Here is a 25451-nt window from a genome sequence, read left to right on the forward strand (position 1 = left end):
TCTCCACGACACAAAAGTAAAACAGGTAAAGGCAATCTGCCATCCACTTTAGTTTTAGGTACAACGCCCAGTGGAGCCACCTCAAATCCTTTATGAAAGTAGGCGTAGATACAAATAACAAAAAACCCTATACTTGATGAATTTGTAAATTTAATGATTTGTAATCTTGTTTCCTTCAGAAGAGATTTCAGGTGGCTTGCAGAGGGGGAGCAGTCATATACCATTATAAAATAGATAAAAATAGGTTATGTAGTAAGTTTATGGACCACTTCTAGAATTGATTTGCACATTTAATTCTGAGTTTTTCAGTGGCCAAAGCAGAGAGGAGCTCACAGTTGCCTGAAGCATGCTTCCCGGGAGGGGGCTCGGAGCAGGGCGCTGGGCACCCTCGGCCCCATTACCTCCTGCCTGTGCCAGTCCCTGTGCGTGTCTGAAAGCTGGTGACTGCCGACACACGTGGCTCACAGAAGTGATTTTAAAGGGGGCGCAAACCAGCGCTGCCCAGGTCCCGAGCTCTGTGGGGCTCTTGCTTGCCCCAGGAACCGCATCTGAAGCACTGGGAGGAGCGGGAGAAGTCAAGCCAGTGCTCTGTCGGCTTGGATACTTCAATTTGTGATTGAGAGAAGGCTGTGTAGACACCCAAGGTATAGTACATCATCCAGAGGTCCCTCTGCGTTAGCTGGAGCCGAGTAACTTAAGTAGTGTAGTGGGAGATAGGACCTCGTGTGAGGGTTCCGAGCCCAGCAGTTCCGGAGCCTAGGACGGCGGCCTGAGCCACGCTGGTCACCTGTGCGGTTTCAGATGCTGCTATTCTCAGCAGTGCCATCTGCTCGCTGCCTGGTTTTGCTAGTTATTTTTGCAGTGAGGTGCTGAGCTCACGCATTTCTGTCTTGCTGAAAGGGAGTATATACTGTAAATAAGTAAATGTCATATGTTTTAAAAGGAATACATGTAAAAGTATATTATTATTTTCCTATTCTAAATTTTGGCATCTTGAGACAAGTCTCAACATTTTCACCTCCCAAAATGAGCTCCACAGAGCTTTAGGAATGTCTCCCCTTCCAGACCCAATTGCCTACACCCTATCCAAACTGAGACCCAGGACCCTGGAAACGAACGCTTCGGCTGTCATATTGACATTTATGAATTGCACAAATTTATTTACTAGTCTTCCTCTGCATCATTTTGTAAGCTTCCTGAGATCAGGAAAGATTTATTGACTTTGAGAGATACTTTAAAATTTTAAACTTCAAGTAGTTTGGAGTTTTATTTAATACAAGAAAATGCAGACAATAATTCTTTATTGTATATTCATCTGTAGGCATTAACAAAGGTGACATCTTGTCATATTTTATTCTAGTTTTTTTTTTTGTTAGGAGGGCAAGGTTTGGGGTATAATTTATACATAAGAGAGTGCAAAGATCTCAGGTGTAGAGAATGGGGACTGTGAACATTGCATAAGTTCATTTAGTAACCATCCAAGATGTGACACACAACAGTCCACTCTCTGGTCTATCTGCACCCCTAACGGGGCAGCCACATTTTGCTTTTTTATCACTGCACATGAGTCTTGCCTGGGTTTAGACTTGAATAACTTCAAGTAGATGTTCTTTTATTTCCAGCTTCTACTAAGTGTGATGTTTTTGAGATTCATCCATGTTGCAGTAATTGTTTTTACTGGAGACTTGCATCTCATGGTATTTGTTCATTTTCCCCGTTGACGTGTGACATTTGCTTTGCCTCCAGTTAAGTCTGTTGTGATGATTCACGAACTATATTTTGTTTTTGTTTTGGATGTGGGTGGTATAAGTACTAAGAAACGGGATTGGTCGGTCAGACGGTAGGTGATATTAACGTAGGACAAGGTCAACTGTTTTCCCAAGGGGCCAGAGCGTTTACAGTCCCCTCGGTAATGTGAAGGAGCTTGGGTTGGTCCAGGAACTCGTGAACAATTATTTTTGTCAGTCTTTCAATTATGGTTGTGCTAGTGGCTTTAATTTGCATTTTTCTCATGAAGAAAGATGTTAAATACATTTTCATGGGTTTATTGTACATTTGTCTATCTTCTCTTTCAGCATGTCTGTTCCAGTTTTTGTTTTCTTCAGCTGCTGTTTTTGCTTTGATTTTCTTTTTATCACAAAGTTGTAGGAGTTCTTTATATTCTGGATACAAGTCCGTTGCCAGCTATATGTATTGCAAATATTTTTTCCCAGTCTGTGACTCGACATTTTTATTTTTGTCTGTACCAATTTGTAAAGATATTCTTTAATTTTTTAAAAGAAACACTGAAGTTTCAGCTTTCACTTTTAGGTCTGTGGTTTGTTTTTAATTAACTTTATGTAGAGTTTCAGGGCTCTTTTTTTTGTCTCCTCTCACATCAATGACTGGTAATCAGACACCCGTTTAGTGAGATTTTCTTGATCAGCAAGCTGCTCTGGTGTCTTGCTGTAAATAAGTGATTGGTGTGGTCCATTTCCGAGCTCCCCGCTCTGCTACATTGATCTATTTGTCTATTCCTTCCGCCAGTGCCTGGCCCCTTTTCCTTGATTATTGCAACTTTTTAACGTGGTCCAAATTCTCCTGCTTTGCTTTTTCTCAGTTGTTTTGGCTACTGAGAGTCATTGTTTCTCTGGTAAATTTTAGAATTGGATTGTAAAGTACTATACAGAAGCACAGTTGGATTATGGTTACGAGTGCATCAGATCTATACTTTTATTAGAGAGAATTGAGGTCTTCATAATGTTGATTCTTCCAGTTTTCTACTGTGGTACATCTCTTCATGTGTTTTAAATATCCTCTCAATTTTTTCATTGTTCTTGTCAGTGTAAAAGTTATGTTTTCATGCTGCTATGAATGGAATTGTCATTTAAATTTCTCTATCCAATTGTTTGCTGCCATTGTATAGAAATACAACTAAATTTTTCACGTTGGCCTTGACTCTTATGGTTTCGCTCAGTAGTTCTAATGGTAACTTGGAAGGTTCCTTCGCTTTCTCTGTCAATCATTTCATCTGAGGTTAAAGGAAGTTTCACAAAATCCGTTTAAATCTTTTGTTTCTTTGTTACATAAAATTGCAAAATTTTATTATATTTGCTTCGGTCTTTGTTCTCTTCCCCTTACCCAGCCCCTCTTTCACTGGATCTGTTTCCTTTCATTCCTGGTTCTTGGTCTAGCCCTAAACTCCTCATGTTTAGGACACTCACTCCCCTCCCTTCTGGTTAGTCACATCCTCATTCATAATCAATCAGCATTTTCCATGTATTCCTATTGACGAAGCTTGAGAGATGCCCTTTTGTCGATGACTAATCGGAGAAATTAAAATACACAGCTTCGGGGGAGGCCTGTGCCGCACAGTCAGGAAATAACAACATTCTACGTGGGTAGGGAATTCTAAAGCAGGGATTTAGTATAAAACCACCCGAATAAATGAATCACAAGTAAATCCAGAAGTGATTATTTATTACTCACAGGTGCCAGGCTATTTCGAAGGGCACCTTGACATTGCCTAATTGTGGAGATTTAAAGTCCTATAAATTACAAGTCATTGAGATAACGGTTTTATTTGGTTCATTTAAATCAGTAAATTGATATAAAATTTTATTCATTGCAGCAGATGCTCCCTCATATTGCAGCTATTATAAGGAAGACCTCTCTGTTCCCAATAAAAGATTACAAAACTGATCTGAGCAGACATTTTATAAGCATAATTTTACTTTAAAATGTATAATAGATCTAATTAATCAACTCTTGTATGAGGTGATATTTTCTCTAAGCACATTCAAATTTGCTGTAGAAATAAGACCATCGAGTGGTCCATTGAATTGTTTTACCAATATGTAGTTCATGAGATGAATAAAAATCTCTGATGAGGAGCCAAAGACAATGCTGCAAGTTCCTTTATTTATGAATCTATCCACCCATTTATTTATCGATGATAGTTCACATTTAAAATAAAATTAATTAGTATAGTATAAATGTACCCAAACTCAATCTTTAGGTATAATTAATATTTCTTAAAATGATGGATGACAATGAAAGTTGTAACATAGGAAAACATACCTTACATGTTAGAATGGAGTGTTAGTGCTTCGTTTTGAGGTAGATCTCTGTCCTAAGTGTGGGAGGGTCTGTGCACTTGTGTGTGAAGCATGATACCTCTAGGACAAAGATTCTCGTCACCACGTTACATTAGACCAGTGTGCTATGTTTCTACACATCATGTCCAGCCACACCTTCTGTATCTGCTCCTGCCAACCTCTCTCCCTCCTGCTGTCTCAGTGTGCTACTGCTGCATAACAAATGACCACGGGCTCAGTGGCTTAGGACACATCCACTTACCAGCCCATCATTCTGCTGGCTGCCATCCACATGGACTTGATGGGGCTCTACACAGGGTCTCCCACAAGCCTGAAACTGTTGTTCAGGAGAAAAGATCGACTTTCAGTCTACTGTGCTGTGAGAAGAATTCGGGTCCTTGCAGCTGTGGGCCTGAGGCATCTGTCCTTGCTGGCCGAGGGAGGGGTGGATCTTGTCTCAGGCTGCCCTTGGGTCCTTTCTGCCTCTCTCATTTCTCTTCCAAGCCAGCAGTGGAGAATTTCCTTAGGCCCAACGCCCTTGGTGCTTCTAGTCCAATTCGTCTTTGCAGCTGGATGGAGAAAATTCTGTGGTTAATTTTTGTCCCACTTAGATAATCTCCCTATTTAAAGATAACTGATCTATCAAGGTTCAATACAACTGAAAAAGCATCGTGCAGTGTAATGTGACAGTCACAACAGCAGCACTGGGGTGGAGATCGTGAGCAGAACCATGGAACTCTGTCTTCCTTGTGATGTAGGCATGATGTAGGCCCTTGAAATAATGCAAATAATATGAAGGGGATGCTGTAACTCCCAGCCTGCTAGCTGCCTGGTATGCTGAGTTCATGTTCCCCCAAATTGAGAGTGAATTCTAAGGAACAACAACAGAGGTTAAGAGCAGGAAATATTTATTGGGGGAAGGAAAGCTTCCATCTAGGAGAGACAGAGGGGCCCCAGAAACTGGGTTACCCATGAGCCCACTTCCCAGGGGACGCTTTTCAAGTAAAATTACAAGGTGGGTAGTAGGTAGACTAAAATCATGATTAACTAATAAGGTTACAAGTACAGTAGCTTAGGTAATATTGATCTAATGGGAAACCACAAGGTGGGACAAAGCTATGGTCAGCCAATGAAATTACACGTATTGTCACTTAGGTAATATTGACCCAGTGGGGAAGCAAGTCATGTAGCAAGTGTGCATGCAATGCACAAGGACTTTTCTTGGACAGGATGGGTCAGGGACTCTTCCTGTCTCCCTCCCATTGATGGCTATTTAGAATATCAATCATTATTGTTTATCCCCAGGGAGGTGTTTATCCCTGTGTAGATGCAGTCATTCCCTCTTTATCTTGAGGTCTGGCCTCTAAGAATGCACCTGTACCCACAGTTGCAATGTACCCCACCTTCTGCACTGGCTCCTTCAAGGGTACAAGCCTGTCTGACGGCCGGTAGTATTTCTACCTAACTTAGCTGTTTATAATGCTTACACACCAACTCTAGACCATATCTCCACGCCCATGACCCTTTAAACATCAGACTCTCCATCTACCAGTCTATCACTAACCGTCATCGTGCGTAGGGACTCGGCGTTTATGCCTGGTGTTGACGCTTAAAGTTCTGGCTGTGTGGCTGGCGTTTTTGGTGTGGTGATGCTGAAATCAGTGGGGCAGCTGTGTTTGGGAGCTGAGGGTCAGCCAGCAAGTGATAGCACAGCGACTAGGTCTCGTGTGGGTGGGAGAGGGCTGCCAGGGACCGGGTGCTTTGCTAGTGTCAAGGGCAGGCATCTGGCATGCAGGCAGTCTCCAGCCCCAGCCAGGTGTTTGGGTAGAGAGCTGGGCAGTCCTGGAGGCAATGTGGGGAGGGCTGTGATTCAGTTGCATACAGAGGCTGTGCAACAAGACCAGTTCATAGCTCATGTGCTAGAGAAACAGTGGTTTGTGGTGTGCCTTACCCATGTCAGGGTAGGTGTACTGTCTGACCTTGCTGGTAGGGCTGGAGAGGGTAGGAACAGCATCTCCTGACTTTCTGTCTCATAGAGCTTTTCAGGATGAAGTACCTTGCCCTGTCCTTTCCCCGTGTGAGGATCGGGAAGAGATGCCTCTTCCATTTGTTCCCTTGGGGCCTCCCTGGAATTGGGGCTCCTGGGTGCTTCTAACCCTGAACACACCATACAGGGTAAGCAAGGGGGTGATGGGAAACCTCTGTGCACGGACAGTGCTGAAATCAGAACATATGAAGTGAATCCAGATCCAGGAGTCTGCCTTAGTCTGTTTCTGCTGCTGTCACAGAATACCTAATTTATAAAAAAGAAGAGACTTACATTTTATAGTTCTGGAGGCTGGGAAGCTCAAAATCAAGGCGCCAGCAGCCGGCAAGCGTCTTCACGCCGTGTGACCGCATGGTGGAGGGTGGGAAGGCAGGACAGCAGTGGAGCAGGAAGGCCTGACTCACCTGGTGACAAGTCCCTTTCCTCAGTAGCCAGCCCACTACTGTGGCAGTGACACAGATCCAGTCACAAGGGACGCGCCCTAAAGACCTGATGCTCTTTAGTAAGCCCAGCCTCCCAACACCACGGACCTGGGGGTTACGTTTCCTGCACATGAACTTTGGAGGCAATTCAGACCACAGCACAGCCTATCCAAGAGGGATCACGGAGAAGGGCGGCTGGGGCTCGGGATAGAAGGAACAATTAAAAGGCCAGGAAAGGCAGAGCCGCAGGAGGTGGAGGAGACAGGAAAGGCAGACCTGCGGACCGCTCCTTCATGTACTTCCTCCTCCCTCCCGCTCTCCCCGCCGCACGCCCTTCTCTGCCTCGCCCTCCCTTCTTCCTCCCTCCCTTTCTAATATCATCAGCACATTTTAGTTCCAACCAGCTAGAGTGGGGAGATGCATCTTCCTGTTTTACTTTAGTCTAAAGCACTTTTCATATATATTTTTTACAAAACTATATCCTCTATGTCTTAGGACTGCTTTTTTTGAGTACTTAAAGGTAATGTTAAGTTTTTAAAAGAAGCATGATAAAATGGGGAGAAGATCTTGTTCACAATTGGGCCCGAAACATTATTTTAGCCTTGCACGGCTAGGATTTTCCCAATAGCTTCTTGAAAAATGATTGGTTGCTAACAGTCAGCCCAACATATTATTTGTATAGGTGCTATTTGCATTTTGCTTGATAAAGTTATAGTACTGTTAACCATTATTAACATCTATGTTTATTTTATTGCAAGGGTGAAATTCATTCTAGCCCATCCTGATCTTTTTATAGATCCTCAAAGTTCCTCCAGAACTTTGGACCAGAGTGCCTTAACGCCATATTAAATCAAGAGACTGTTCTAGGGACTCTGCTGATGTCCAGGTAACTAAAACCTCACCCTTTTGGGGTCAGCCTCCAGGGGCCCATGAAGGAAGAGCTGTGAGATTATTCTGTGCTCTTCCAAGCTTGGAGAACCCATGGCCATGGACCATTTCTCCTCTTTTAAAAAGAATTGTATAATAAAAATATTTGAAAAGGAAGTTTTGTTTCTTAGAGACACTAACCATATTATATACTTTATATGCAGCCCGTGACAATTCCTCTTCACCCACAGGACGGACACCTTACTAGAGCAAAGCAAGGTACGATCATGTCACAGCAATCCCCTGTTCAATGGTACAGGAAGTGAGCAAGTGGGTGTGAAGGGCTGCCTGGGCTGGGCCGAACAGTTCCTGTTTATTAAGCCTTCTGTTGCTTTGTTCCTAAGTAAGATAACGGGCAAATCCAGAGACACGTGTACGGCTCCAGGTTCACCACGTCGCTGCCTGTGATCACTTCCTGTCTCTCCCAGCCTGGACACATGGCAAATGTGAGCGTGCTTCCTGTGTTGCCCCTGCCTGGCACCCGGTGGCACTCCACAGACAGGCGTGAGTCATCTGTCCTTGACCATCGCCAGGAGGCTGGTGCCCTTCTGTAAAAAGCCTGATTTACATGGTGCAACTACAAATGCAGAGGATGGGTGCCATTCTGCCTGTTGAGATCATTATTAAGAGAGCATGTTTGAAACCAAACATATCCAACGGTCTGTGGTCTACTAACGCCCAGGTATTACTCTCCACCTACAGGGCTGCAAAGCTCGTTTCCTGCTGAGAGGAATTCCGTTCTTGTGAATTTAGTCCACGCCTCTGGAGTCAACCTTATAAAACTGTCGCTGCCTTTCCTTTTGAGGGAATAGAAAACGAAAACAGAGGCGTTGGCAACTCATTGTGCGGCCCTATTCAGAGAAAGGGAGATGCACTGTCCTTCTTGTTCTTTTAAAATGTAAAAAGCTGTGCTGAAACAGAACTTTACATTACAGGTTGCCGCGGCTAGCTGCGGAGGGAGTGGGGTTTCTGCTTTCTCATGGGAAAGCGTCCATCCCACCTCCTGCATAACGCCTTGGCGTGGTGTGCAGATTTCTCTTTGTTAAGTGGTTAGTGAGTGGCAACATTTCCTTCACACATTCCAATTTTTAGGTGAAGATAACTCCATGGGTGCTAAGCATGCAAGCTGGTGTTTTCCTCAGAAATAATGAACCAGGTAGTAAAACAGATACTATTTTTAGATTGCTTTTTAATCTCTGGCTTTATTAATGCCACAATACTTTATTCAGAAAACTTTCCTAAAACACGAACATGTATAAATACTGTAATTCTTTACTACCAACCTAGTATTTCTAGAAAAATGTACAGTCATAAACAAATAAATAAAAGCTTAGGGAGAAAACTCTTTAGTCTCCGTCTTAGATCCTTCCTCCTCACTGGGATGCAAACCTGGACACCCACAGTTTACAGGAGGAGAGGTTGACTTTGGATCGTGGTTTTCGTCTACAGGCAGGAAGGACACGGCGCAAGACCCTGCTGGAGAGCAGCTGTTCACGTCGCGGTGAGCAGGAAGCTGAGAGCGTGCAGCAGGAGCCGGGAAGGGAGAAACCACCATCCGGGTCGCTTCCCAGCAGGCCGCACCTCATAAGAGCCGCAGCCCTCAGCCCTGTAATCCAGTACCTTCCAGAGGTCCTACCTGTGATTCCGTGTGGGTTGGGGGCACCCTAGATACAAACCGTAACACTCTCCTACCCCGTCTTCCGGATCTTCCCTTCCAGGCCCTGCCAACCTGAACTTCACTTAAGCCCAGTTCCCCAGGGAGGAGGAGCTTGGAGGTGGGGAGGGATGGATGTGGGTAGGAAGAGCCTACTTTTGGAGATTCCCAAAACTTCCTGGGCGGCGGGTGGAGTGGACGCTGAGGAGAGGTAAGTTGTCTTTACCGCAGGAACGGATTTGGATTATAAAGCAGGGAAACAGGGTTCTTGATCAATATTTAATAATAGTGACTTAAAATTCAGATAAATGTCAGATCCTTTTTCTTGGTCATCTCAGTTCCTGCGGAGGATCAGATCTCCTATATCCTAGTACAGAGTCTTGTCTTCCCTGGAATTGTGCCCTTTGCACTAAACTACTTAGAGAATAGATATTGATCAGTATGGCCGGGTAACAATAGCAATTTTTTCTAATTTTTAATTGTTATTAGCACATTTGCAGTACATAACGATTACACTCACTGTAGGGAGTTAGTATATGTGCTAACGCATCTAAGTTCCTTTTTTCCCCTCTCTCCACCCCCTTTTATTTTGCCAGCATCAGATTCATTTATTTATCTTTAAGTCCCTATAATTAGCATATATACCTATTAACAACCAGGCTAATAGGCCACAAAACAGATAAAATGCATAACACATTATACTAGCTCAAGGTACACTTTTAGATACATTGTCCATGCTGGATTACAATGGCTTTTTTTTTTTTCTCTCTTTTTTCCTATTATCTTTTATTTCACACTTTATCTATTGCATTTTTCATGTAAGAATAACCATGTGATATTTAAGCCATGTGTCTGATTTATTTCAGTTAACATTGTGGTTTCAAGGTATATCCATTTTCCTACAAATGACTGAAGCTTTTCCTGCTTTACGGAAGAGCAGTAGGACAAAGTGCTGGAGGTCACTACTTTGAGACTAGAGGAAGAATTGAGGGGTTATTACATTTTCACCACAAGTTGAAATTTTTAAGTAGTTGAATTTTTTATTTTTTTTAGTTTTTAAAATGTTCAGATTTCAGTTGCAAATTAGGATAGACTTATAGAAATATTGGTTTGTTAACCTGAACAAGTGCTGTACACTGTTGTAAATGTTTTCAGTGTATAATGGCAGATTCATGGGTTTCAGAAATTATGAATAATGAAACCCATTTTTACTTTTAAAACATGGGAGGTACATTTCTCTCTGCTTGTTACAGAAAGTAAATGGAAAGAGAAAACATTGAGAGTATTATGAAGTCTTGTGTTTTTGACGAAGGATACTGTTTCAAATGCTGATTATTATTCACATTTTATATCTATGAAACAATATGTGTTTTATAAATTTTATAAATCCTTCACTTTTGAGAGGATTAAGCAGGTTTTTCTCTTATAGTCATAACATGTTCAAATGTATTTGCATCAATGGTAGATATAATTTCTCTTTGTAATTGAAATTTAAATCCCAGCATAAATATAGTGCTTGGAAAACTATTTTATGAGTCTTTCTTTTATCAGGGTCCTGCATGAGTAGAAGGTTATACAGCTGGAGATTTTTTGGAGACAATTAAGACTTACTGGCTTCTCAGCTGGTGGTAGAAGTTGCACTCCCAGACTCTTGGTGTCTTGAAATTGTTACCCAGGTGAATGTCTTTTATAACACGCCACTCTTCAGTATTTTTAAAAGAAATTTTTAGCATCAGAGACTTAAGGGATGATCTATTGGAGCTTAAACTCATGACAAGTGCAAGGTGTAGGTTTTTCCTCAATGTGATTCATATCAGGCGAACCTGAGACCCTCACTGTCTTTTCGGGATGATTCTTTTCCCAAGGAAAGTGTTGATGTATACTGTTGATTTGTAGTGCTCCCTGCCCCCTCTTCCTGTCTCCTCTGAGGCAGACACCCCGTTAGAGTTTAACATCTCCCTCTTTCCCTTTCTGCAGACTAGAAGAGAGGCTACCTGAGCCAACAGCCTAATAAATAAGTAATTTAGTTTGATACCCACAATTACTGCCTAACTGATGAGGAATTTCCGAAGATCTTTCCGGGGTTTCACAAATCAGACCACATGTAGAGTTCTTAGTTTATAAAAATATTTATCTGTATGTTCACAAAAATTCCAGAGGATATAATCTTTTACAGTTTCAACACATTACAACCGGCTTGATCTACATTTTAGCCAAATCACAAGTGGCCACAACATTCAGGTGCAAATAGATTCTCTAAGGAAATCAATCTTTTCAGTTCTTTTCAAATTAATGTAACTAGTAGGAAATTTGATTTGACTTATTTTCATGAATGTGAAGTGGATATTATTTGGTTAAAGACGTTTGATTTCTGAGTTGAGATTTTTACCCTCATTTGACTGAAATCTCTCTCTATTTTAATGTGACAAGATTTACTTCTTGAGATGTAGTTTGGGGCAGGAGGGATACTAAATTGGTTTAATTTGTCCTATTAGACCAGGACTGTGTGCCTATTGACTTTGGAGAGAGCACACTGTACTTGCCTTTGATTTGCTGCTTCACGCAGGGATGAGGCACAGTGTGGCAGAAAGGCTCCGTCTCTCTGCCTGCCTTATGCTTGACAGCATTTTGTTCCCCTTGAAAGACTTTCAGTGGTAAAAAGTACGGTAATTATTAATTTCCAGCTTGACAGTGTGAATGTTTCAATGCCAAGTTAGCAGGTAAAAATGTCACAATCCATTTCTATTGTATCTATCTATTGAACTCCAAAGGGTTCCTAGCAAACCACTGGAGTGAGAATGAAGATGACTGCAACATGCAAATACCAAGCCAAATTAACTTTGTTAACAGTACTTGACCTTTCCATAAAATACTCAGTTCTGTCAGATAGTCTTGTTCACGATGATAGTTTGAAGGAAATTAACATTCATCATCTCCCATTGCTTTTGTTAACTGGGGAGAAATGGTTTTGGCAGCAGACACGCCCTGGTCCTCTCCCACTGAGCTAACGCTGCTCCTTGGGGCTGCAATGACTGTGAGCTCTCTGAGGCACAGGCGACACCAGCATGTGTTGCTGCCCTGATGGATCGCAGCAGGACGATTGCACCTCACAAATGCACGCCTGAGTCATCGGCCTCGGAGTCGAGGCTCAGTCATGGGAATCTGAGTGTCACCGCTGCGGCGAGGACCACGGGCATGGAGGGGGAGGGGGCTGAGTTTTGCGCTCCAGTCCAATAGAAAGGGAGCATTGCAGGGTTAAAAAGATCTAGTAGCCACATAAAAACCGAACACAGGGGTGACGATTTTACAGATCTATTCCACTGGCTTCATATATCCAAGATACTGTCCCTTTGACCATGGGTGCAGCTGCTCTCCAGGGTTTGACCATAGCGGCGGGTGGTCGCCGTCCTGGCCAGCATTGCTGAGGATTCCCTGAGGCTTCACACTGTGTGCGTCAGCAGCTGTGCCCAGCCCACGGCTCTCTCTGGAACATCAAGCCCTGCAGGACAGTCAGAATCTTATCTGGGTTTATAGACGCAGCCCTGTACCTTCCATGAACATGGTGGTTCTTTGTTTTGGGTTTTGGTTTTTGGTATTGCCTATGACCCAGAAGGAAAGAAAGTGACTTTTCTGAATTGGGCTGGGACAGCAGGAAGAGCCCTGGGACAGGTGTTCAGACCACTGTGATTAGGGAGGGCTGCTTACCAGTGACAGGGACAATTCAGTCTAACCCAGAAGATAAATACAGTGAACTCTGATGACCATAGTACCTGTGTGTGGGCAAGCATTTGTACTAAGATTCTTTAGAAGTCCCCATAAAGAACTAAGCAATAAGTGATAATTCTTGGATTTTTCCAGTGAGGGCATAGAGAACCAAGAACCAAAACAGCATAAAAATGGTTGGTGATTTCCACGTTTAGTGAAGACAATCCTATGAAGGAGAGAATAATTCTCTGTGTCAATGAGACCTTTGAGCACGTCTAAGGTTTTTGAAAGACTGGTCAAGTTACAGTCACAGTTCAGTTTTTAGAGATGTGGTAAACTGAAGCTGTGGTTCTTGAAATATTTATGGGAAAAATTTAATTTGGAAAAAATATGGATATGGATAATAGACACATAGTTTAAGAATGAAGAGGAAAAAATACAAGATTCACACTCTATTTTTTGTGCATGAACTATCTTTAAAATGAGAGAAATTAATAAATTAATACAATTTATTGAGCACATACTGTTTTTAGAGCACTGTTGGGTTTACAGATATTATAGTGACAGTGCAGACGCTTGCTGGCTTACTGGAAATCTAAGCATTACACAAAAGTCAGAGGAATGAAAGGTGGGATATGATTCCTAGCCACAGGGGTCAAGCAATACTTTCTACTGTAGGGAGAAGAAATCTGGGCATCGGAGGCACAGTGCACCCTGCAGCAGGAGCTGGAGCAGATGGGGGCAGGACAGTGGTGTAAGGTCTGAGAGTCGAAGGTGTGCCATTGGCTCCTCATGGTTTGCGTGGTTCTGAGGTGGGGCTTGTGCGAGGAGATTGGATCACGGGGTGCTAGCCTCATGCGTGGGCCTATCCATCCACAAGTTCATGGCTGAACCTGCTGGGGGAAGTGGGACCTGGCTGGCAGGGGGTCACTGGGGGCGTCACCTGCAGGGTGGATTCTTCTTCCTACTTCCTTGCTCCTCCTTTCTCTCTCTCTTTCCTTTCCTCCCTCCTTCCCCCTCTCTCTGCTTTCTGGCTGCCAGGGGGGGAGCAGCTTTTTACCAGGCCCTTCCACGTTATCATTTCTTCCTTAGAGCCAGCAAACCAAGGACTGAGCCCACTAAAAATAACTTAAATATTTGTGCAAGAGTAAACTTGAATTGTGGGTATTGGTATTTTGCCCCAGCAACAGAAAAAATAACTAATACAATCCCCTGTCCTTTTTGTAGTAGAATATGAGTAACATGAAATATGCCATCTAAACTATTTTAAATGTACAGATTAGTGGAACTAAATAAATTCAAAATATTGTCAACCACTACCTCACACATCCCCATAGCTCCTCATGTTACAAAAGAGAAGCCCTGCACTCATTAAATAATAACTCTCACCTTCCCAAGTCCTTGATAACAACTGTTCTACTTTTTGTCTGTATTAACGTGACTGTCACAGGTACCAGTATAAGTAGAATCACACAGCATTTGTCTTTTTCTGATTGGCTTATTTTGCATCACGTAAAGCCTTCAAAGTTCCCTCATGTTGTGGTATTGCAGCCGACTTATATGTCACAGTTACAGCATATTGAGGGAGAAGCAATGCCTGTTCTGTGTGTTTACTGAAACTTTCCTGACTCAAGGACTCTCAGATGACTCTCAGAGAAGGCAAGAGAGAGGTCACTGGCCAGGCAGCTGGCCTCACTGAGTCAACACTTTGATGTATCATGGTCCAATCATCTCTCCTTAAGAAAGTGTATATTTTAGTCATATTCAGGTGTAACCTAATTAGAAGGAGGATGGAAGTAGGAGGCCAAAGAGAAACCATGAAGAATCTGACAGACGCCCTCCACGGTGCAGTGAAGGTCGCAGTGAAGTCATCTGCCCAGGAGGCCGTGAGCCGTCGTGACTGCAGTGATTTCAGCTGGCGAGTGAGGAACGTGTGCAGCTGTCCTCCCCGGGTGCTCTCCCGATCACAGTTGTCTTGTTTCTTCCCATTCGATGTTAGTGTTAGCACATATGCTTGTCACAAATTGAAAGCTCAGTAAAATAGAAGACATGATTGAGATCACAGATTGTAGAGATGCAACTTTATATCACAAGCTCAAGGGGATAATTTATCTTTCATCTCCTCCTTCTTTCTCAAAATAAAGAATCCTGACAAATGGTATATAAAGGAAAGCAACAAACAGAAGAGGCAAACTTTGCAATTTATTAACTCAAGCATGAAAGTACAGAAAATAAGCAGGGCTCAACCTACTTGGAAAAATAAGTTTGAACCTCTTGCATTAAAGCATGATGTTGCACCAATCTAATGAGCTTCCAGGCAAATGAGGCATGAAACATTGCCAAAATATAAAACCAGTAAAATATCCAAATTACTCTTTAATGCCATTCTATGTTTTATCTTATGGGGAGCTGGTAAAGGCTAGATTCTTTCTAAATCAGCATCACTAGAAAAATAAGTGGAATTATCTTAAGAAGAATTTAGCATTACTATAAGTGCTAAATAGTGGCTCATCAAAAGCAACTGAAACCTCAACCAAAGGTCCACATGTGCCTAACTCATGAGAAAGTATTAACAAAACACATCTTTGCTTCAGTCCTTTGGTCCTTATGAATTCAAGTTAATACTGCGTGGATGAGACGGTAGCAAATAAACACTTTTGAGGAGAGCATAAAATAGCTAAAGGCTGCAATACAATTTTCTTTTCAGAAAAGATAGAATTATTTACAAGTTGTACTCATAACCTGATTTTGAAAATAATAAAGAAAATATCTTTCCCCTAGAGTTTTTCCTGGAATTGTTCTGATACAAGCTGTAAATGGCCGAGCAGAACATTCATCATTAGCTGAGTGAGACTACTGCAAAGCTCTGCGTAATGTTTTCAGTAGTGAAAAGTGGAAGTGATTTATTCTAGAAACACTGATTATATTATAGTAGTACCAAGTTACTAAGTACTGCCAAATTCTTTACAATTGAATAAGGGTTGGCAGCTCATAAACTTTTAAAGACCTTGTTTATATGGTTGTTTGAATCTACTTAGGTGCTGTTTATAATTATTTCTACTGGTTGGCTATCACAGGACCGACTTTGTTTGTCAGAGCCCTTATTGTGGATGTGATCTTGTCTTATTCTGTGTTGACACTTATGTTGTCCAGCATCTGTGGACAGTCCATTTGGTTTGGACTGGTTCCAGTGTCTTCTTCACATCTGCACAAGTGTGCTTATCGCGAAGGAGCGGGTTTCTCATGTGTGCTAGTTCTTGTCACTTTGAGCTGAATTAAGTGCCCTTGGTGCTCAGGAATCTTCACAGACAGAGGCTATCTTAGCTATTTTCTGTTTGCTAGGACAAAATACCCAACACGCAACTGTGTTAAAGGAGGAAAGGTTTATTTTAGCTCACAGTTTGTGGAGGTTTCGGTCCATAGTCTGCAGGAAAGGGCATGGCAGGAAAGAAAAAGCTCATGGCATGGTAGGCAGGAAGCAATGGCCCTTCCTTCTTCTTTCCCTTTTTATTCTCTCCAGGCCACAAGCATGCTGGATCATGTCACCACATGCAGGGTGGATCTTCCCTCTTCAGTAAGTCCATCACCCACATCCAGAACTCTGCCAAGCCAATGAGTGAACTAATCACACACTCATGATCCAGTCACCTGCAAAAACCCCCACCTGTGATCACATGAGGCTTTGAGGGGACATCTAGGTATAAACCATAATAGTGGCTGTCAGAAATGGAGCAAATCCATCAAGGAGAGAATTTTGAGTGTCTGGATCTGCTGGAGATGAGAAGTTGCTCTTCTGGTTCTCAGAACCCAGCCAGGGACCCAGCCACCACCTCCTCCATCACCCCAGTTCTCCCAAGCCCCACCTACAACCAGTCAGCACTCACCTGGCCTTTTGTATCCGTGCCTTGGTCCTATCTTTGTACTGAATTTAGGCCCTCATTCCTGCAGCCTGCCCTTTTGACATTTGTGCTTTGAACTCTTGACAAATGAAGTGCCATGCACTGCCCCAAATGAGCTGTACTGTTTCCTTGTTCTTTTCCACAGTATGCATTCCATATGGCCATTTGGCTTGTGAAGGGCCTGGTGAGATAAAATTTCCAGTTGGTTTCTATGAATAAGTTACACTCTCTTTAAGCATACAGACAGAAATGTACCTAACTTGGAAAAAAAGTCTGCCTGGACTTCTTCAGAATCTGCCTATGATTTTTACGGTACTAGAACACATATCCTCACTAAGTCTCTATGTTAGTCAGCTTCTCACCCCTGTGGCAAAATACGTAAGAAAACAACTTGAAGGGAGAAAGACTGATTTCAGCTCATGGTTCCAGAGGTTTGAGGTTTCAGTCCATGGTCGGCTGGTTCCATGGCTGTGGCCTGCAGTAAAGCAGATAATGGTGGAGGGCATGGTGGGGCCAAACTCTTCACCTCACAGTATCTGCCAAGCAGAGCCAGTGAGAGAGGAGGGGGCTGGGAGCACAGCCAGTCCCCAGGGTCATGCCCCATGGTCCCCTCCCTTCACCGAGCCCCCCTCCTGTTCCTATCACCTCCCAACAGCGCCGTCTGATGGTGACCCCATTGACAGGTTAATCCAGGGTTGAGTGAGTCATCATGATCCAGGTTCTCCGAACACTGCTGCACCGGTGCCCTCTGCATCAGTCCGTGGGACGCTGGTGTTCACACCACGCCAGTCTCCACCACTGAGAGTGTGCAAAGCTCCACAGAACCTTCTGTCCCTGTCGTCACTGTGTGCCTCTCTTACTGGGACTAGGAGCAAATTGCTCTGGGGTTTGTTAATAAGTGTGGAAAGAATAAAACAAATCTGTTTCCACACAAAGAAGTTTGTTTGTTTAGCTGCTATGCTAAATTAAGCAGATGTGTTTACTAATCCTGTTCCGATGTGTTAATCTGCCTTGTGATCTTCCAAGAGGAGGGAAGGATGCATTAGGCAGGGTTTCCACAGCTGTGTGCCATCCACATGTCTTTAAGAACTGCCGAGAGAGTCTGCGTGACCGGTGGCCTGGCAGGGGGCTCCTAGTTCTGTCTACTGAGCTCCGCCTTCCTGATCTCTAGGTGACTGAAAGGTTAAACGGGCGAATACAAGCGTGGGAGAGTGTAATCAACACCAAGGTCTGCCACTGTGCTTACCAAAGTTTCCCTGTGGTAATTCAAGCTTTTCTATCTCCTCGTAAAGTTTCCTCCAAAATGTGTGCTGCTGTGCGTTGTCAGGGAGAAGCCCAGCCCCTCTGCATGACTGCGGTGCGGCGTATTTTCCTGCTGGTTTGGGGTCAGGCACAGACTGGGGCCTCATCAGCTGTTTCATTAGTGACGCAGTGGTCCTTGCCTTTGCATGTGTTCTGTCAGTCTTTAGGGTTGACTCAGGGCCCCTGGCGGAGATTCAGGTGAAAAGATATGAGCAGAGAAGGGGGTGCTTCTGGCGGATACACACTGAGCAAACTGGGAGGAGGAGGGCTGCAGCTGGGGCAGGCCTTGAGGGCGGGGGATGCCCTGTTGGCCTGATCTCTGCTGTCCTCTGCTTGCTTTGCTCTGCAGCTCTGCTTCTTCCTGGAGGCTTTGGATGTGGCTGCTAAGGGCTGCAGCCTGACACTCTCCTGGTTTCACCACCGGGCCCTGAAGACTCCATGCTCTTCCCATAATTCAGATTCAAGAAGGGAGGCCTTGAATCACTTACCCTGACTCATCCCAATGGCCTGGGGCTGAGCGGCCAAGATGGCCCCGGACAAAGTGCGTTCTCAAGGGAAGCAGGGGACACAGGACACCGTAGGGAGCAGCTCCCCAACAAGCAGCATCACCGTCACTGTGCCCTGTGTTTTCTGGCTCACTCCCTCTCCTCCCAGGCCTCTCTGCACACGCTCCCCAGCCCCTCTCCACCCTCAGCCCAAGCACTGAGGGATGAAGAGGTGTCAGCCAGTGAAGGTGAAAGCAAGGACGGGAGAGCAAGTGCTTGTGGCCCCCAGGTGGAAGGAACTGTGTGCCGGCCCCTCAGGTGCCGGTGAGAGCTACGCGGGAGCGGCTGTCCTTCAAGCTGCTTGCAAGGGAATCAGTTTACCAGGGTGATTTGTGTCCATCTGGGATGATTTCTTAAATCTCTTCCAGTCCAGTGACTCCGGTAATTGTCCTTGTGTCTGCTGGCCTTGCACTTGTGACATTTAAGCTCAGTTTCAAATTGGTCTCTTCTGTCCTCTTCAGGGAGACCGAAGAGAAGGGAGCAGAGAGGATTGTCTGGGTCTGTTCTTTCTTCTGACCATTGCCAATGCGGATATCCCTGTAATTTTATTAAGATTTTGAGCAGTAGAGTTCTGCTACCGCTAAAATTTTGTTAGCCTTGCTTAATGTCTGTGGGTGGACTAGACTTGAACAATTAAAATAGATTAAATTGGAGTTATGAATTTCATTTGGTATGGTTTAATCCAAATTAACACACAAATCAGATTGCTTCTTACATTTTATTTCTACTAATGTCTATAACATGATGATATCAGTGGATACTTCAAACAGTTTCAGGGTTAGAGGCATGAGGAAATTTAAGAATCAATATCTTCTCTTTTAGAGTTACAAAAAATAGATGGCCAAACTGGTAAGGAACGTGAGGTAGTTGAAAAAGTAGGTATGTTAACTCCCTGTAGGCTGGAGATTTTTCTGATTTATATTGATGCCTCTTAAATCTTGAATCAAATGGGTCATTAGAAAACCTACGTTTCATTGATTTATTTAGATTAGTCAGCATGGAGGAGAGTAGATCAGTGTGTTCCAAACTTACGGCAGTAAATGTCAAGGTACTGTTAAGAGAAGTTGGCCCTAGAATTTTTTCTCTTGATTGTATGGTTTGAATTTCTCTCTCCTCTGCTTGCTTTGCTCCTTCTCTGCTCTTGTACAGTCACAATTACAAGTTCAGTTGCTTGGAATTAAAATATTTCTCCATAAAGAGAAAAGAATCTTTATGTTTACCTCATGGTACCTGCCAAGCAGAGCCAGTGAGAGAGGAGGGGGCTGGGAGCACAGTTAGTCCCCAAGGTCATGCCCCATGGTCCCTTCCCTTCACCGAGCCCCCCTCCTGTTCCCATCACCTCCCAACAATGCTGTCTGATGGTGACCCCATTGACAGGTTAATCCATAATCCATACAGAAATGAACCTTTATGTTCCACAATAATATTGTTTAGTTTAAGAAGCACAGATACATTTGCATAGCAAGATTTGTCAATAATGGATGAAAATCATGGAAATTTCTCTCATTTATTTCAAACCAAAATGGATTTTTAGAGGAAAAGAGATTACAGTTGCTTACATTTTTATAGTCTTTTATAGATGTTAAAGCCCTCTGATACATACATGATCTTAATTGTGATTGCCAAATTTAGAAAAAACTAGTTAAATTTGAATTCTAGACACGCAACAAATAATTTTTTAGTGTGTGTTATAACTGTCACACTAGATATACTTAAAATTATCTACTGTGTGCCTGGACTTCAAGTTTAACTTTAACCAGTCTGTATTTTGTTTGACATCCTATATTAAATTTTCTGGACAGTCTTCTGAAGTTGTTAGCTCAAGGTCCCCTTTACCCAGATGAGGACCTTGAATCTGGGTGTCTTGTTATGTGTCAGGTCCTCTGTTATTCTTGGCGTGTTGTGATGTACAGATTCTGTGCCCCACCCTTAAGGATGCTATAATTAAGTTATCATGAAAGTCACTCAGAGAGATGCACGTGATAACAGGATAGAGAATGGGGGCTATGGAGTACTACTGATACCTAACCAATCTTGGCAAATCAGGTTTCCAGGGGAGGTGCCACTGGTGATGAATACTGAATGTTGAAAAAGAATTAAGCCCAGAAGAAAAAATGAGTAGAAATTTGTTCTGCTGTCATCTAAAGAATTGTGTATTGTTGAAATGAAAAGTGAAAATGAGATCATCTGGGGAGAGTTTGGGCTAAGTAGAGTGGCTGCCAGCAAAAATCTGCATTTGAGAAGCAAAAGGGGCAGAGAACACCAACAGTGCAACAGCAACTGCAAAGAAAATAGAATGAGAATGTCTGGTAAAATAGAGAAAAAACAAACAAAACATTTTCAAAAATGTAGAGGCCAGTGTACCAAAAGTGGAAGATATATGTAGTATGATAAGATCTAAACAGAAAAGTTCCCAATACCTATCATCACTTTGGTCCTTATGGATAGACATTGGGAAGTTGGAAGAAATGTTCCAATGGGAAAGGGAGCAAAGCAGAAGGGAGGGGAAAGAAAGAAATGGAAAAGAAAAAAAAGAATAGAAGGAAAAAATGTGAAACAAAGCTTCTGTAAATAAGGAGGGGAAGAGGGGCTGAAGGGAAGAGAATGAGAGAAAAAGAGGGAAAGAAAAAAGGATGGGAAGGAAAAAAAGGAAGAGAAAGAAAAAATAAAAAAGTTCCCTCTTGAGCCATATGCCAAAGGTTGTAGGTGATTCTTGGATGCATGTATTGTGTTCACCTATTTGGGGTTGCTATAACAAACAGCACAGACTGAGTAATTCAGGAAGAAAAGAACTGTGCTTCTCACGGTTCTGGAGGCCAGGAAGCTCCAGCTCAAGCTGCCAGCATCTGATCAACCTCCCCAGGAAGAAAGAAACCAAAGGGTTCAGGAGGGGAAGAGAGAGGAGGAGCAAGAGGACAGAGAACAGGAGGATGGAAAGGGCTCAGCCTTTTCACTGGAGCACACTCCTGTGATGACAGCGTTCCTCCTTCCTGTGCCTGGAACCATCATGCACCAATCCTTCTCACACCAATGCTTTAGAGATTAAGTTCCCAACACAGGAACTCCGGGAGGTGACAAGACATGTTCCACCTGCAGCGTGAGGGGAACTGTCCCCACGGAAGAGAGGAGAACTGTCCCCACAGGAGAGGGGGGAACTGTCCCCACAGGAAAGGAGGGAAGAGAGGAGAACTATCCCCACAGGAGAGAGAAGAACTGTCCCCACAGAAGAGGTGGGAACTGTCCCTGAAGAAGAGGAGCTGCTAAGCTCCTAGACAGAGTCCTTTTCTATAGCTATTTTCCCATGGTATATTTTTATCATATTCTACAAATTAAACAATGATGTAACAAAACTTTAAAAAGTAAAATAAAACTAAGGAAAAAACAAAACTTAAACAGTATTTTTCTTTTCTAAGCCTAATATATTCAAATAATATTAGGAATCATTTAAAGATTAAATAAACACTATAATGTCACTACCCATTGTAATTATTATTACACCAGTTTAGATATGTAAACTTTAGGAAATAAATCAAGGAACGGTGTTTATATTGTCCAGTGATTGTGATGTTTAAGCTTGGCATGTCAAGTTGGCTGGCTTGGGAACTGTTCAGAGCTCAGTGGGGCAGATTTCTGGGTGTGTCTGGGGGATCATGGAGTCCTGGCCTTGGATGCATCTTCCTCTCCGGGACTGCTCCCTGCTGCGCTTCCAGGCCGCCATGAACTAGCAGCTCTGCTCTGCCATGCCCTTATACCACGCTCCTGCCTTGGAGTCAGGTAGCCATGGACTGCATCCTTTGAAGCGGTGAGCTAGATTAAACCTCCTCTCCTGCAGTTTTTGGGTGTTTGATGTTGTGTCCCAGCAATGGTAAAGTTGAGTACTGCAGTGATCTAGGTCCTCCCCCACCATCAACAATGAACTGCGTGTCAAAAGACCCCTGGAGATGCCGGAATTACCTGTCAGGGAGTTCGGGTCACTAACCATGCAAACATTTCCCCTTTCTTTAGAAAGTTTTTATGGATAAGCTAACCCTTTGGTTTCTAGAGGATAGCTTTCACTATTTCATTTTAGGAGATAATTTACATAAGGTACAATTTAGATGGGGTTAGAAGCATAAGCTATTCTATGCATTTCCAAGGTCTTTTACTCTGTCCAGGAAAATTGTGTCTGCTTGCTTGTAACATTTCATTTACAGAGTAGCAGAGACCTTGCTGTCCATGGGCTTTGCCCGTGGGATGCGATTTTGCAGACAATGAGTTGTGTGTCCTCTATTAAGAATTTCAATAAGGATTTCTCAAAGACAGAGAAACAGAGAAGCACTCTGCATCTTGATCTCACGACATGTATAAAATCAAAATGTCGCTGAAGCTGGTGAAGGCCAACACTGCCTAGGTGGGCATCTTTCTAAGTTTCCATAGAGATCAACACCGTCATTTAAAATTTCCCAGGGACCCATTCAAGAGAAGATCTCTAAGTTCGTTGGTTTCTTGGTGTGAAGTATTAGGAAGCACAATTGTTCATTATCATATAGAACACAGCATCCAATCCTGTCACACAGCAGACACTCAGACACATATACTCAGCTGAGAACAGACTTACAGTCTTCCCACATGGGTTCATTGTTATGATTTTCTCTTTCAGAAGCAGAGTTTGTGGGCCAAGGAGAATATACACAAAATTTAAAGTTGTACATAATGCCACATGACTCTCCTGAAAGGCTGTATCAATCTAAACATCTAACAGTGGTGGGTTTTATTGAGTGTTTTAATATTTACCCACACAAGCAAGCTCAAGTATTGTTTATTTGTTTGATTAATAATGAATTTGAATGTCTCTTCCTGTGTTAGTAGAATACATTTCTTCATTTGCTTCTTTTGGAATGATCAGTACATATTGCTTCATTATTTTTCTATTACTGTTTGCCTTTCCTTTATTGATTTGTAAAAGCTTTTATTATATTAAAAATACTAATCTTCCATCCACTACAGATGCTCCAAATGTTTTTGCTCCATTTCCTTGTAACTTGGTTTATGGTTCTCTCATGGTGATCGTCCAATCTACCTATCTTTCATTTGTGACTTTAGCTTTGATAGTTTGCTTTAAAGATATGTTGACAGCCCAGGCTTATGGTAAAGGGAGTATTCACCTGAATTCCCTTCTGGTTCTTTTATCCTCCCTTCGACCATTACTGTGCAGATTCTCCACTCACCCTTCTTCACTCTCTGCCTAGACTTTTTCCTAAGTCTAAAAAATTTTTAAAAAATCCAGATTACAAAGCAGTACAGCAATCTTCTTCCTCTCTACATTTGAATTTCACAAACGATGTTGAGTCTTCCTAAAGGCCCACAACATTCACATTTTGAACTGCAATAATGGAGAGGCCCAGAAATCCGCATTGCGTTTCCCCGGAACCCTCTGCAGTGCACACAGGGAGAATCCGGGCCTAAGTGTGGCAACGCTGGTGAGCGGCTTCATTCCAGTTCCTGCCTCGCTGGTGACCCGCACGACTGCCTTTTTGGGGGTCAGCCTCTCCTCAGCTCCGGGTGTTCCTGTGGGAGTGACTGCCATGATCACCCTTGCCTTGTCCCAGCTCAGGGGTTCATGTGACCCGAAATGGGCTTGAGGTGCTTTTCCAAAATATGACCTATCAGCCCTCAGGGGAGAGGAGGGAAGGCCACCTTTTCCTTTGGAGGATAAAGTGTGTTGGAAATTAGAATTCTAAAATCCTGGGTTTTTCACTTCTTAGGTAAAAGAAATTGATGTCAACATGCAAAGAAACAAAGAGATCAAGACCAGAGAGTGAAATCCAAAATCAGTATTCAGCTTCCACTCCTACAGATGCCTCTGATGAATTCACTTCTCTCTTTGTAGAGCTAGGTGGATTTATTAATATTTCTTGTCACTTTCAACTAAAAGATTGTTGATTGATATCTCAATAAAATCCCAAGACTTACAAATCCAAGGTTACTGTAGGGTAGAGATTGATTGTTAGATTTTAAACTTGATATTAATCTAATTTAACTGAAACAATGAGACAATGTTTTTTAGGAAAAGGGCTTTGGGAATTATTTTCAGATTCATTACTGATTGGTTATGTAGCTCCGTTCTGAAAGCAGTTGAAGGTGGGAAGTATTGGGGTGACACTAGCAGACGCTGGTGAGTCACTAAGCAGCACCCCGGGCCATGTCACAGTGTCCTTGCCTGTGACTGGGGTGTCTGCATGGCTGGGTTATAATGTGCAGCTGCATATCACCTGGGGCTCAGCCCCAGGAAGCCTGTTACTCCCCATTCCATGGCTGATTTCTGAATAGCTGGTATGATGTGGTATTCAAACACTAGCATTTTAAAGTTTAAGTAGCATGTGCGGTACCACTTTAAGATGCTAGGCATTGCTTCCCAAAGGAAAAAAGGCTTCCACATTGTTATTTTCCAATTTTCTAATTTATTTATGTATTTACTTTTTGTGTTACTGGGAGTTGAACTGGGGGAGGGCACTTTATCACTGGACTCCATCCCAGCCTTGTTTTTGCTTTTAAAGTTTTTATTTGGGACACTTGCTAAGTTGCCCAGACTGGCTTTGAACTTGAGATCCTCCTGCATCAGCCTCTGGAGTAGCTGGGATTGTAGGCATGCACCACTGTGCCTGGCATTGTTTTTCTACGTGATAAATAACATGTCTAAAAAAGCATGAAAAAAGTGGTTGAATGACTTGGGCTCCCTGCTTGCCAGGACAGTCTTGCTGTGGTGCTGGCTGCATGACTATTTCCAGATTTTGTTTTTCCTTTATTGTTGCCATTCCCTTTTTAATCCACATAAACCTACTTTCTTTTCTTAAAATATACTGATTGTCACAGCACATCATTTAAAATACATAAA

General features: G+C 43.0%; 1 long non-coding RNA gene across 4 annotated transcripts; it reads left to right on the forward strand.

Annotated features, from left to right (window-relative positions):
- Nucleotides 1-4873: 4873 nt before the first annotated feature.
- On the forward strand, nt 4874-9567 carry LOC102013755. Of its 4 annotated transcripts, none has more exons than XR_261744.2 (6): nt 4874-4908; nt 6113-6251; nt 7342-7431; nt 7637-7691; nt 7817-7918; nt 8922-9567. It is a non-coding gene; the product is annotated as an uncharacterized LOC102013755 (long non-coding RNA). The 4 variants fall into 4 exon arrangements; XR_261743.2 differs by lacking the exon at nt 4874-4908 and adding an exon at nt 4919-5091; XR_001234933.1 differs by lacking the exon at nt 6113-6251 and having other exon boundaries at nt 4887-4908.
- Nucleotides 9568-25451: the final 15884 nt, after the last annotated feature.

This window comes from Chinchilla lanigera, unplaced genomic scaffold (assembly GCF_000276665.1).
Source record: "Chinchilla lanigera isolate Chin_1 unplaced genomic scaffold, ChiLan1.0 scaffold00035, whole genome shotgun sequence".
Taxonomy (NCBI): Eukaryota; Metazoa; Chordata; class Mammalia; order Rodentia; family Chinchillidae; genus Chinchilla; species Chinchilla lanigera.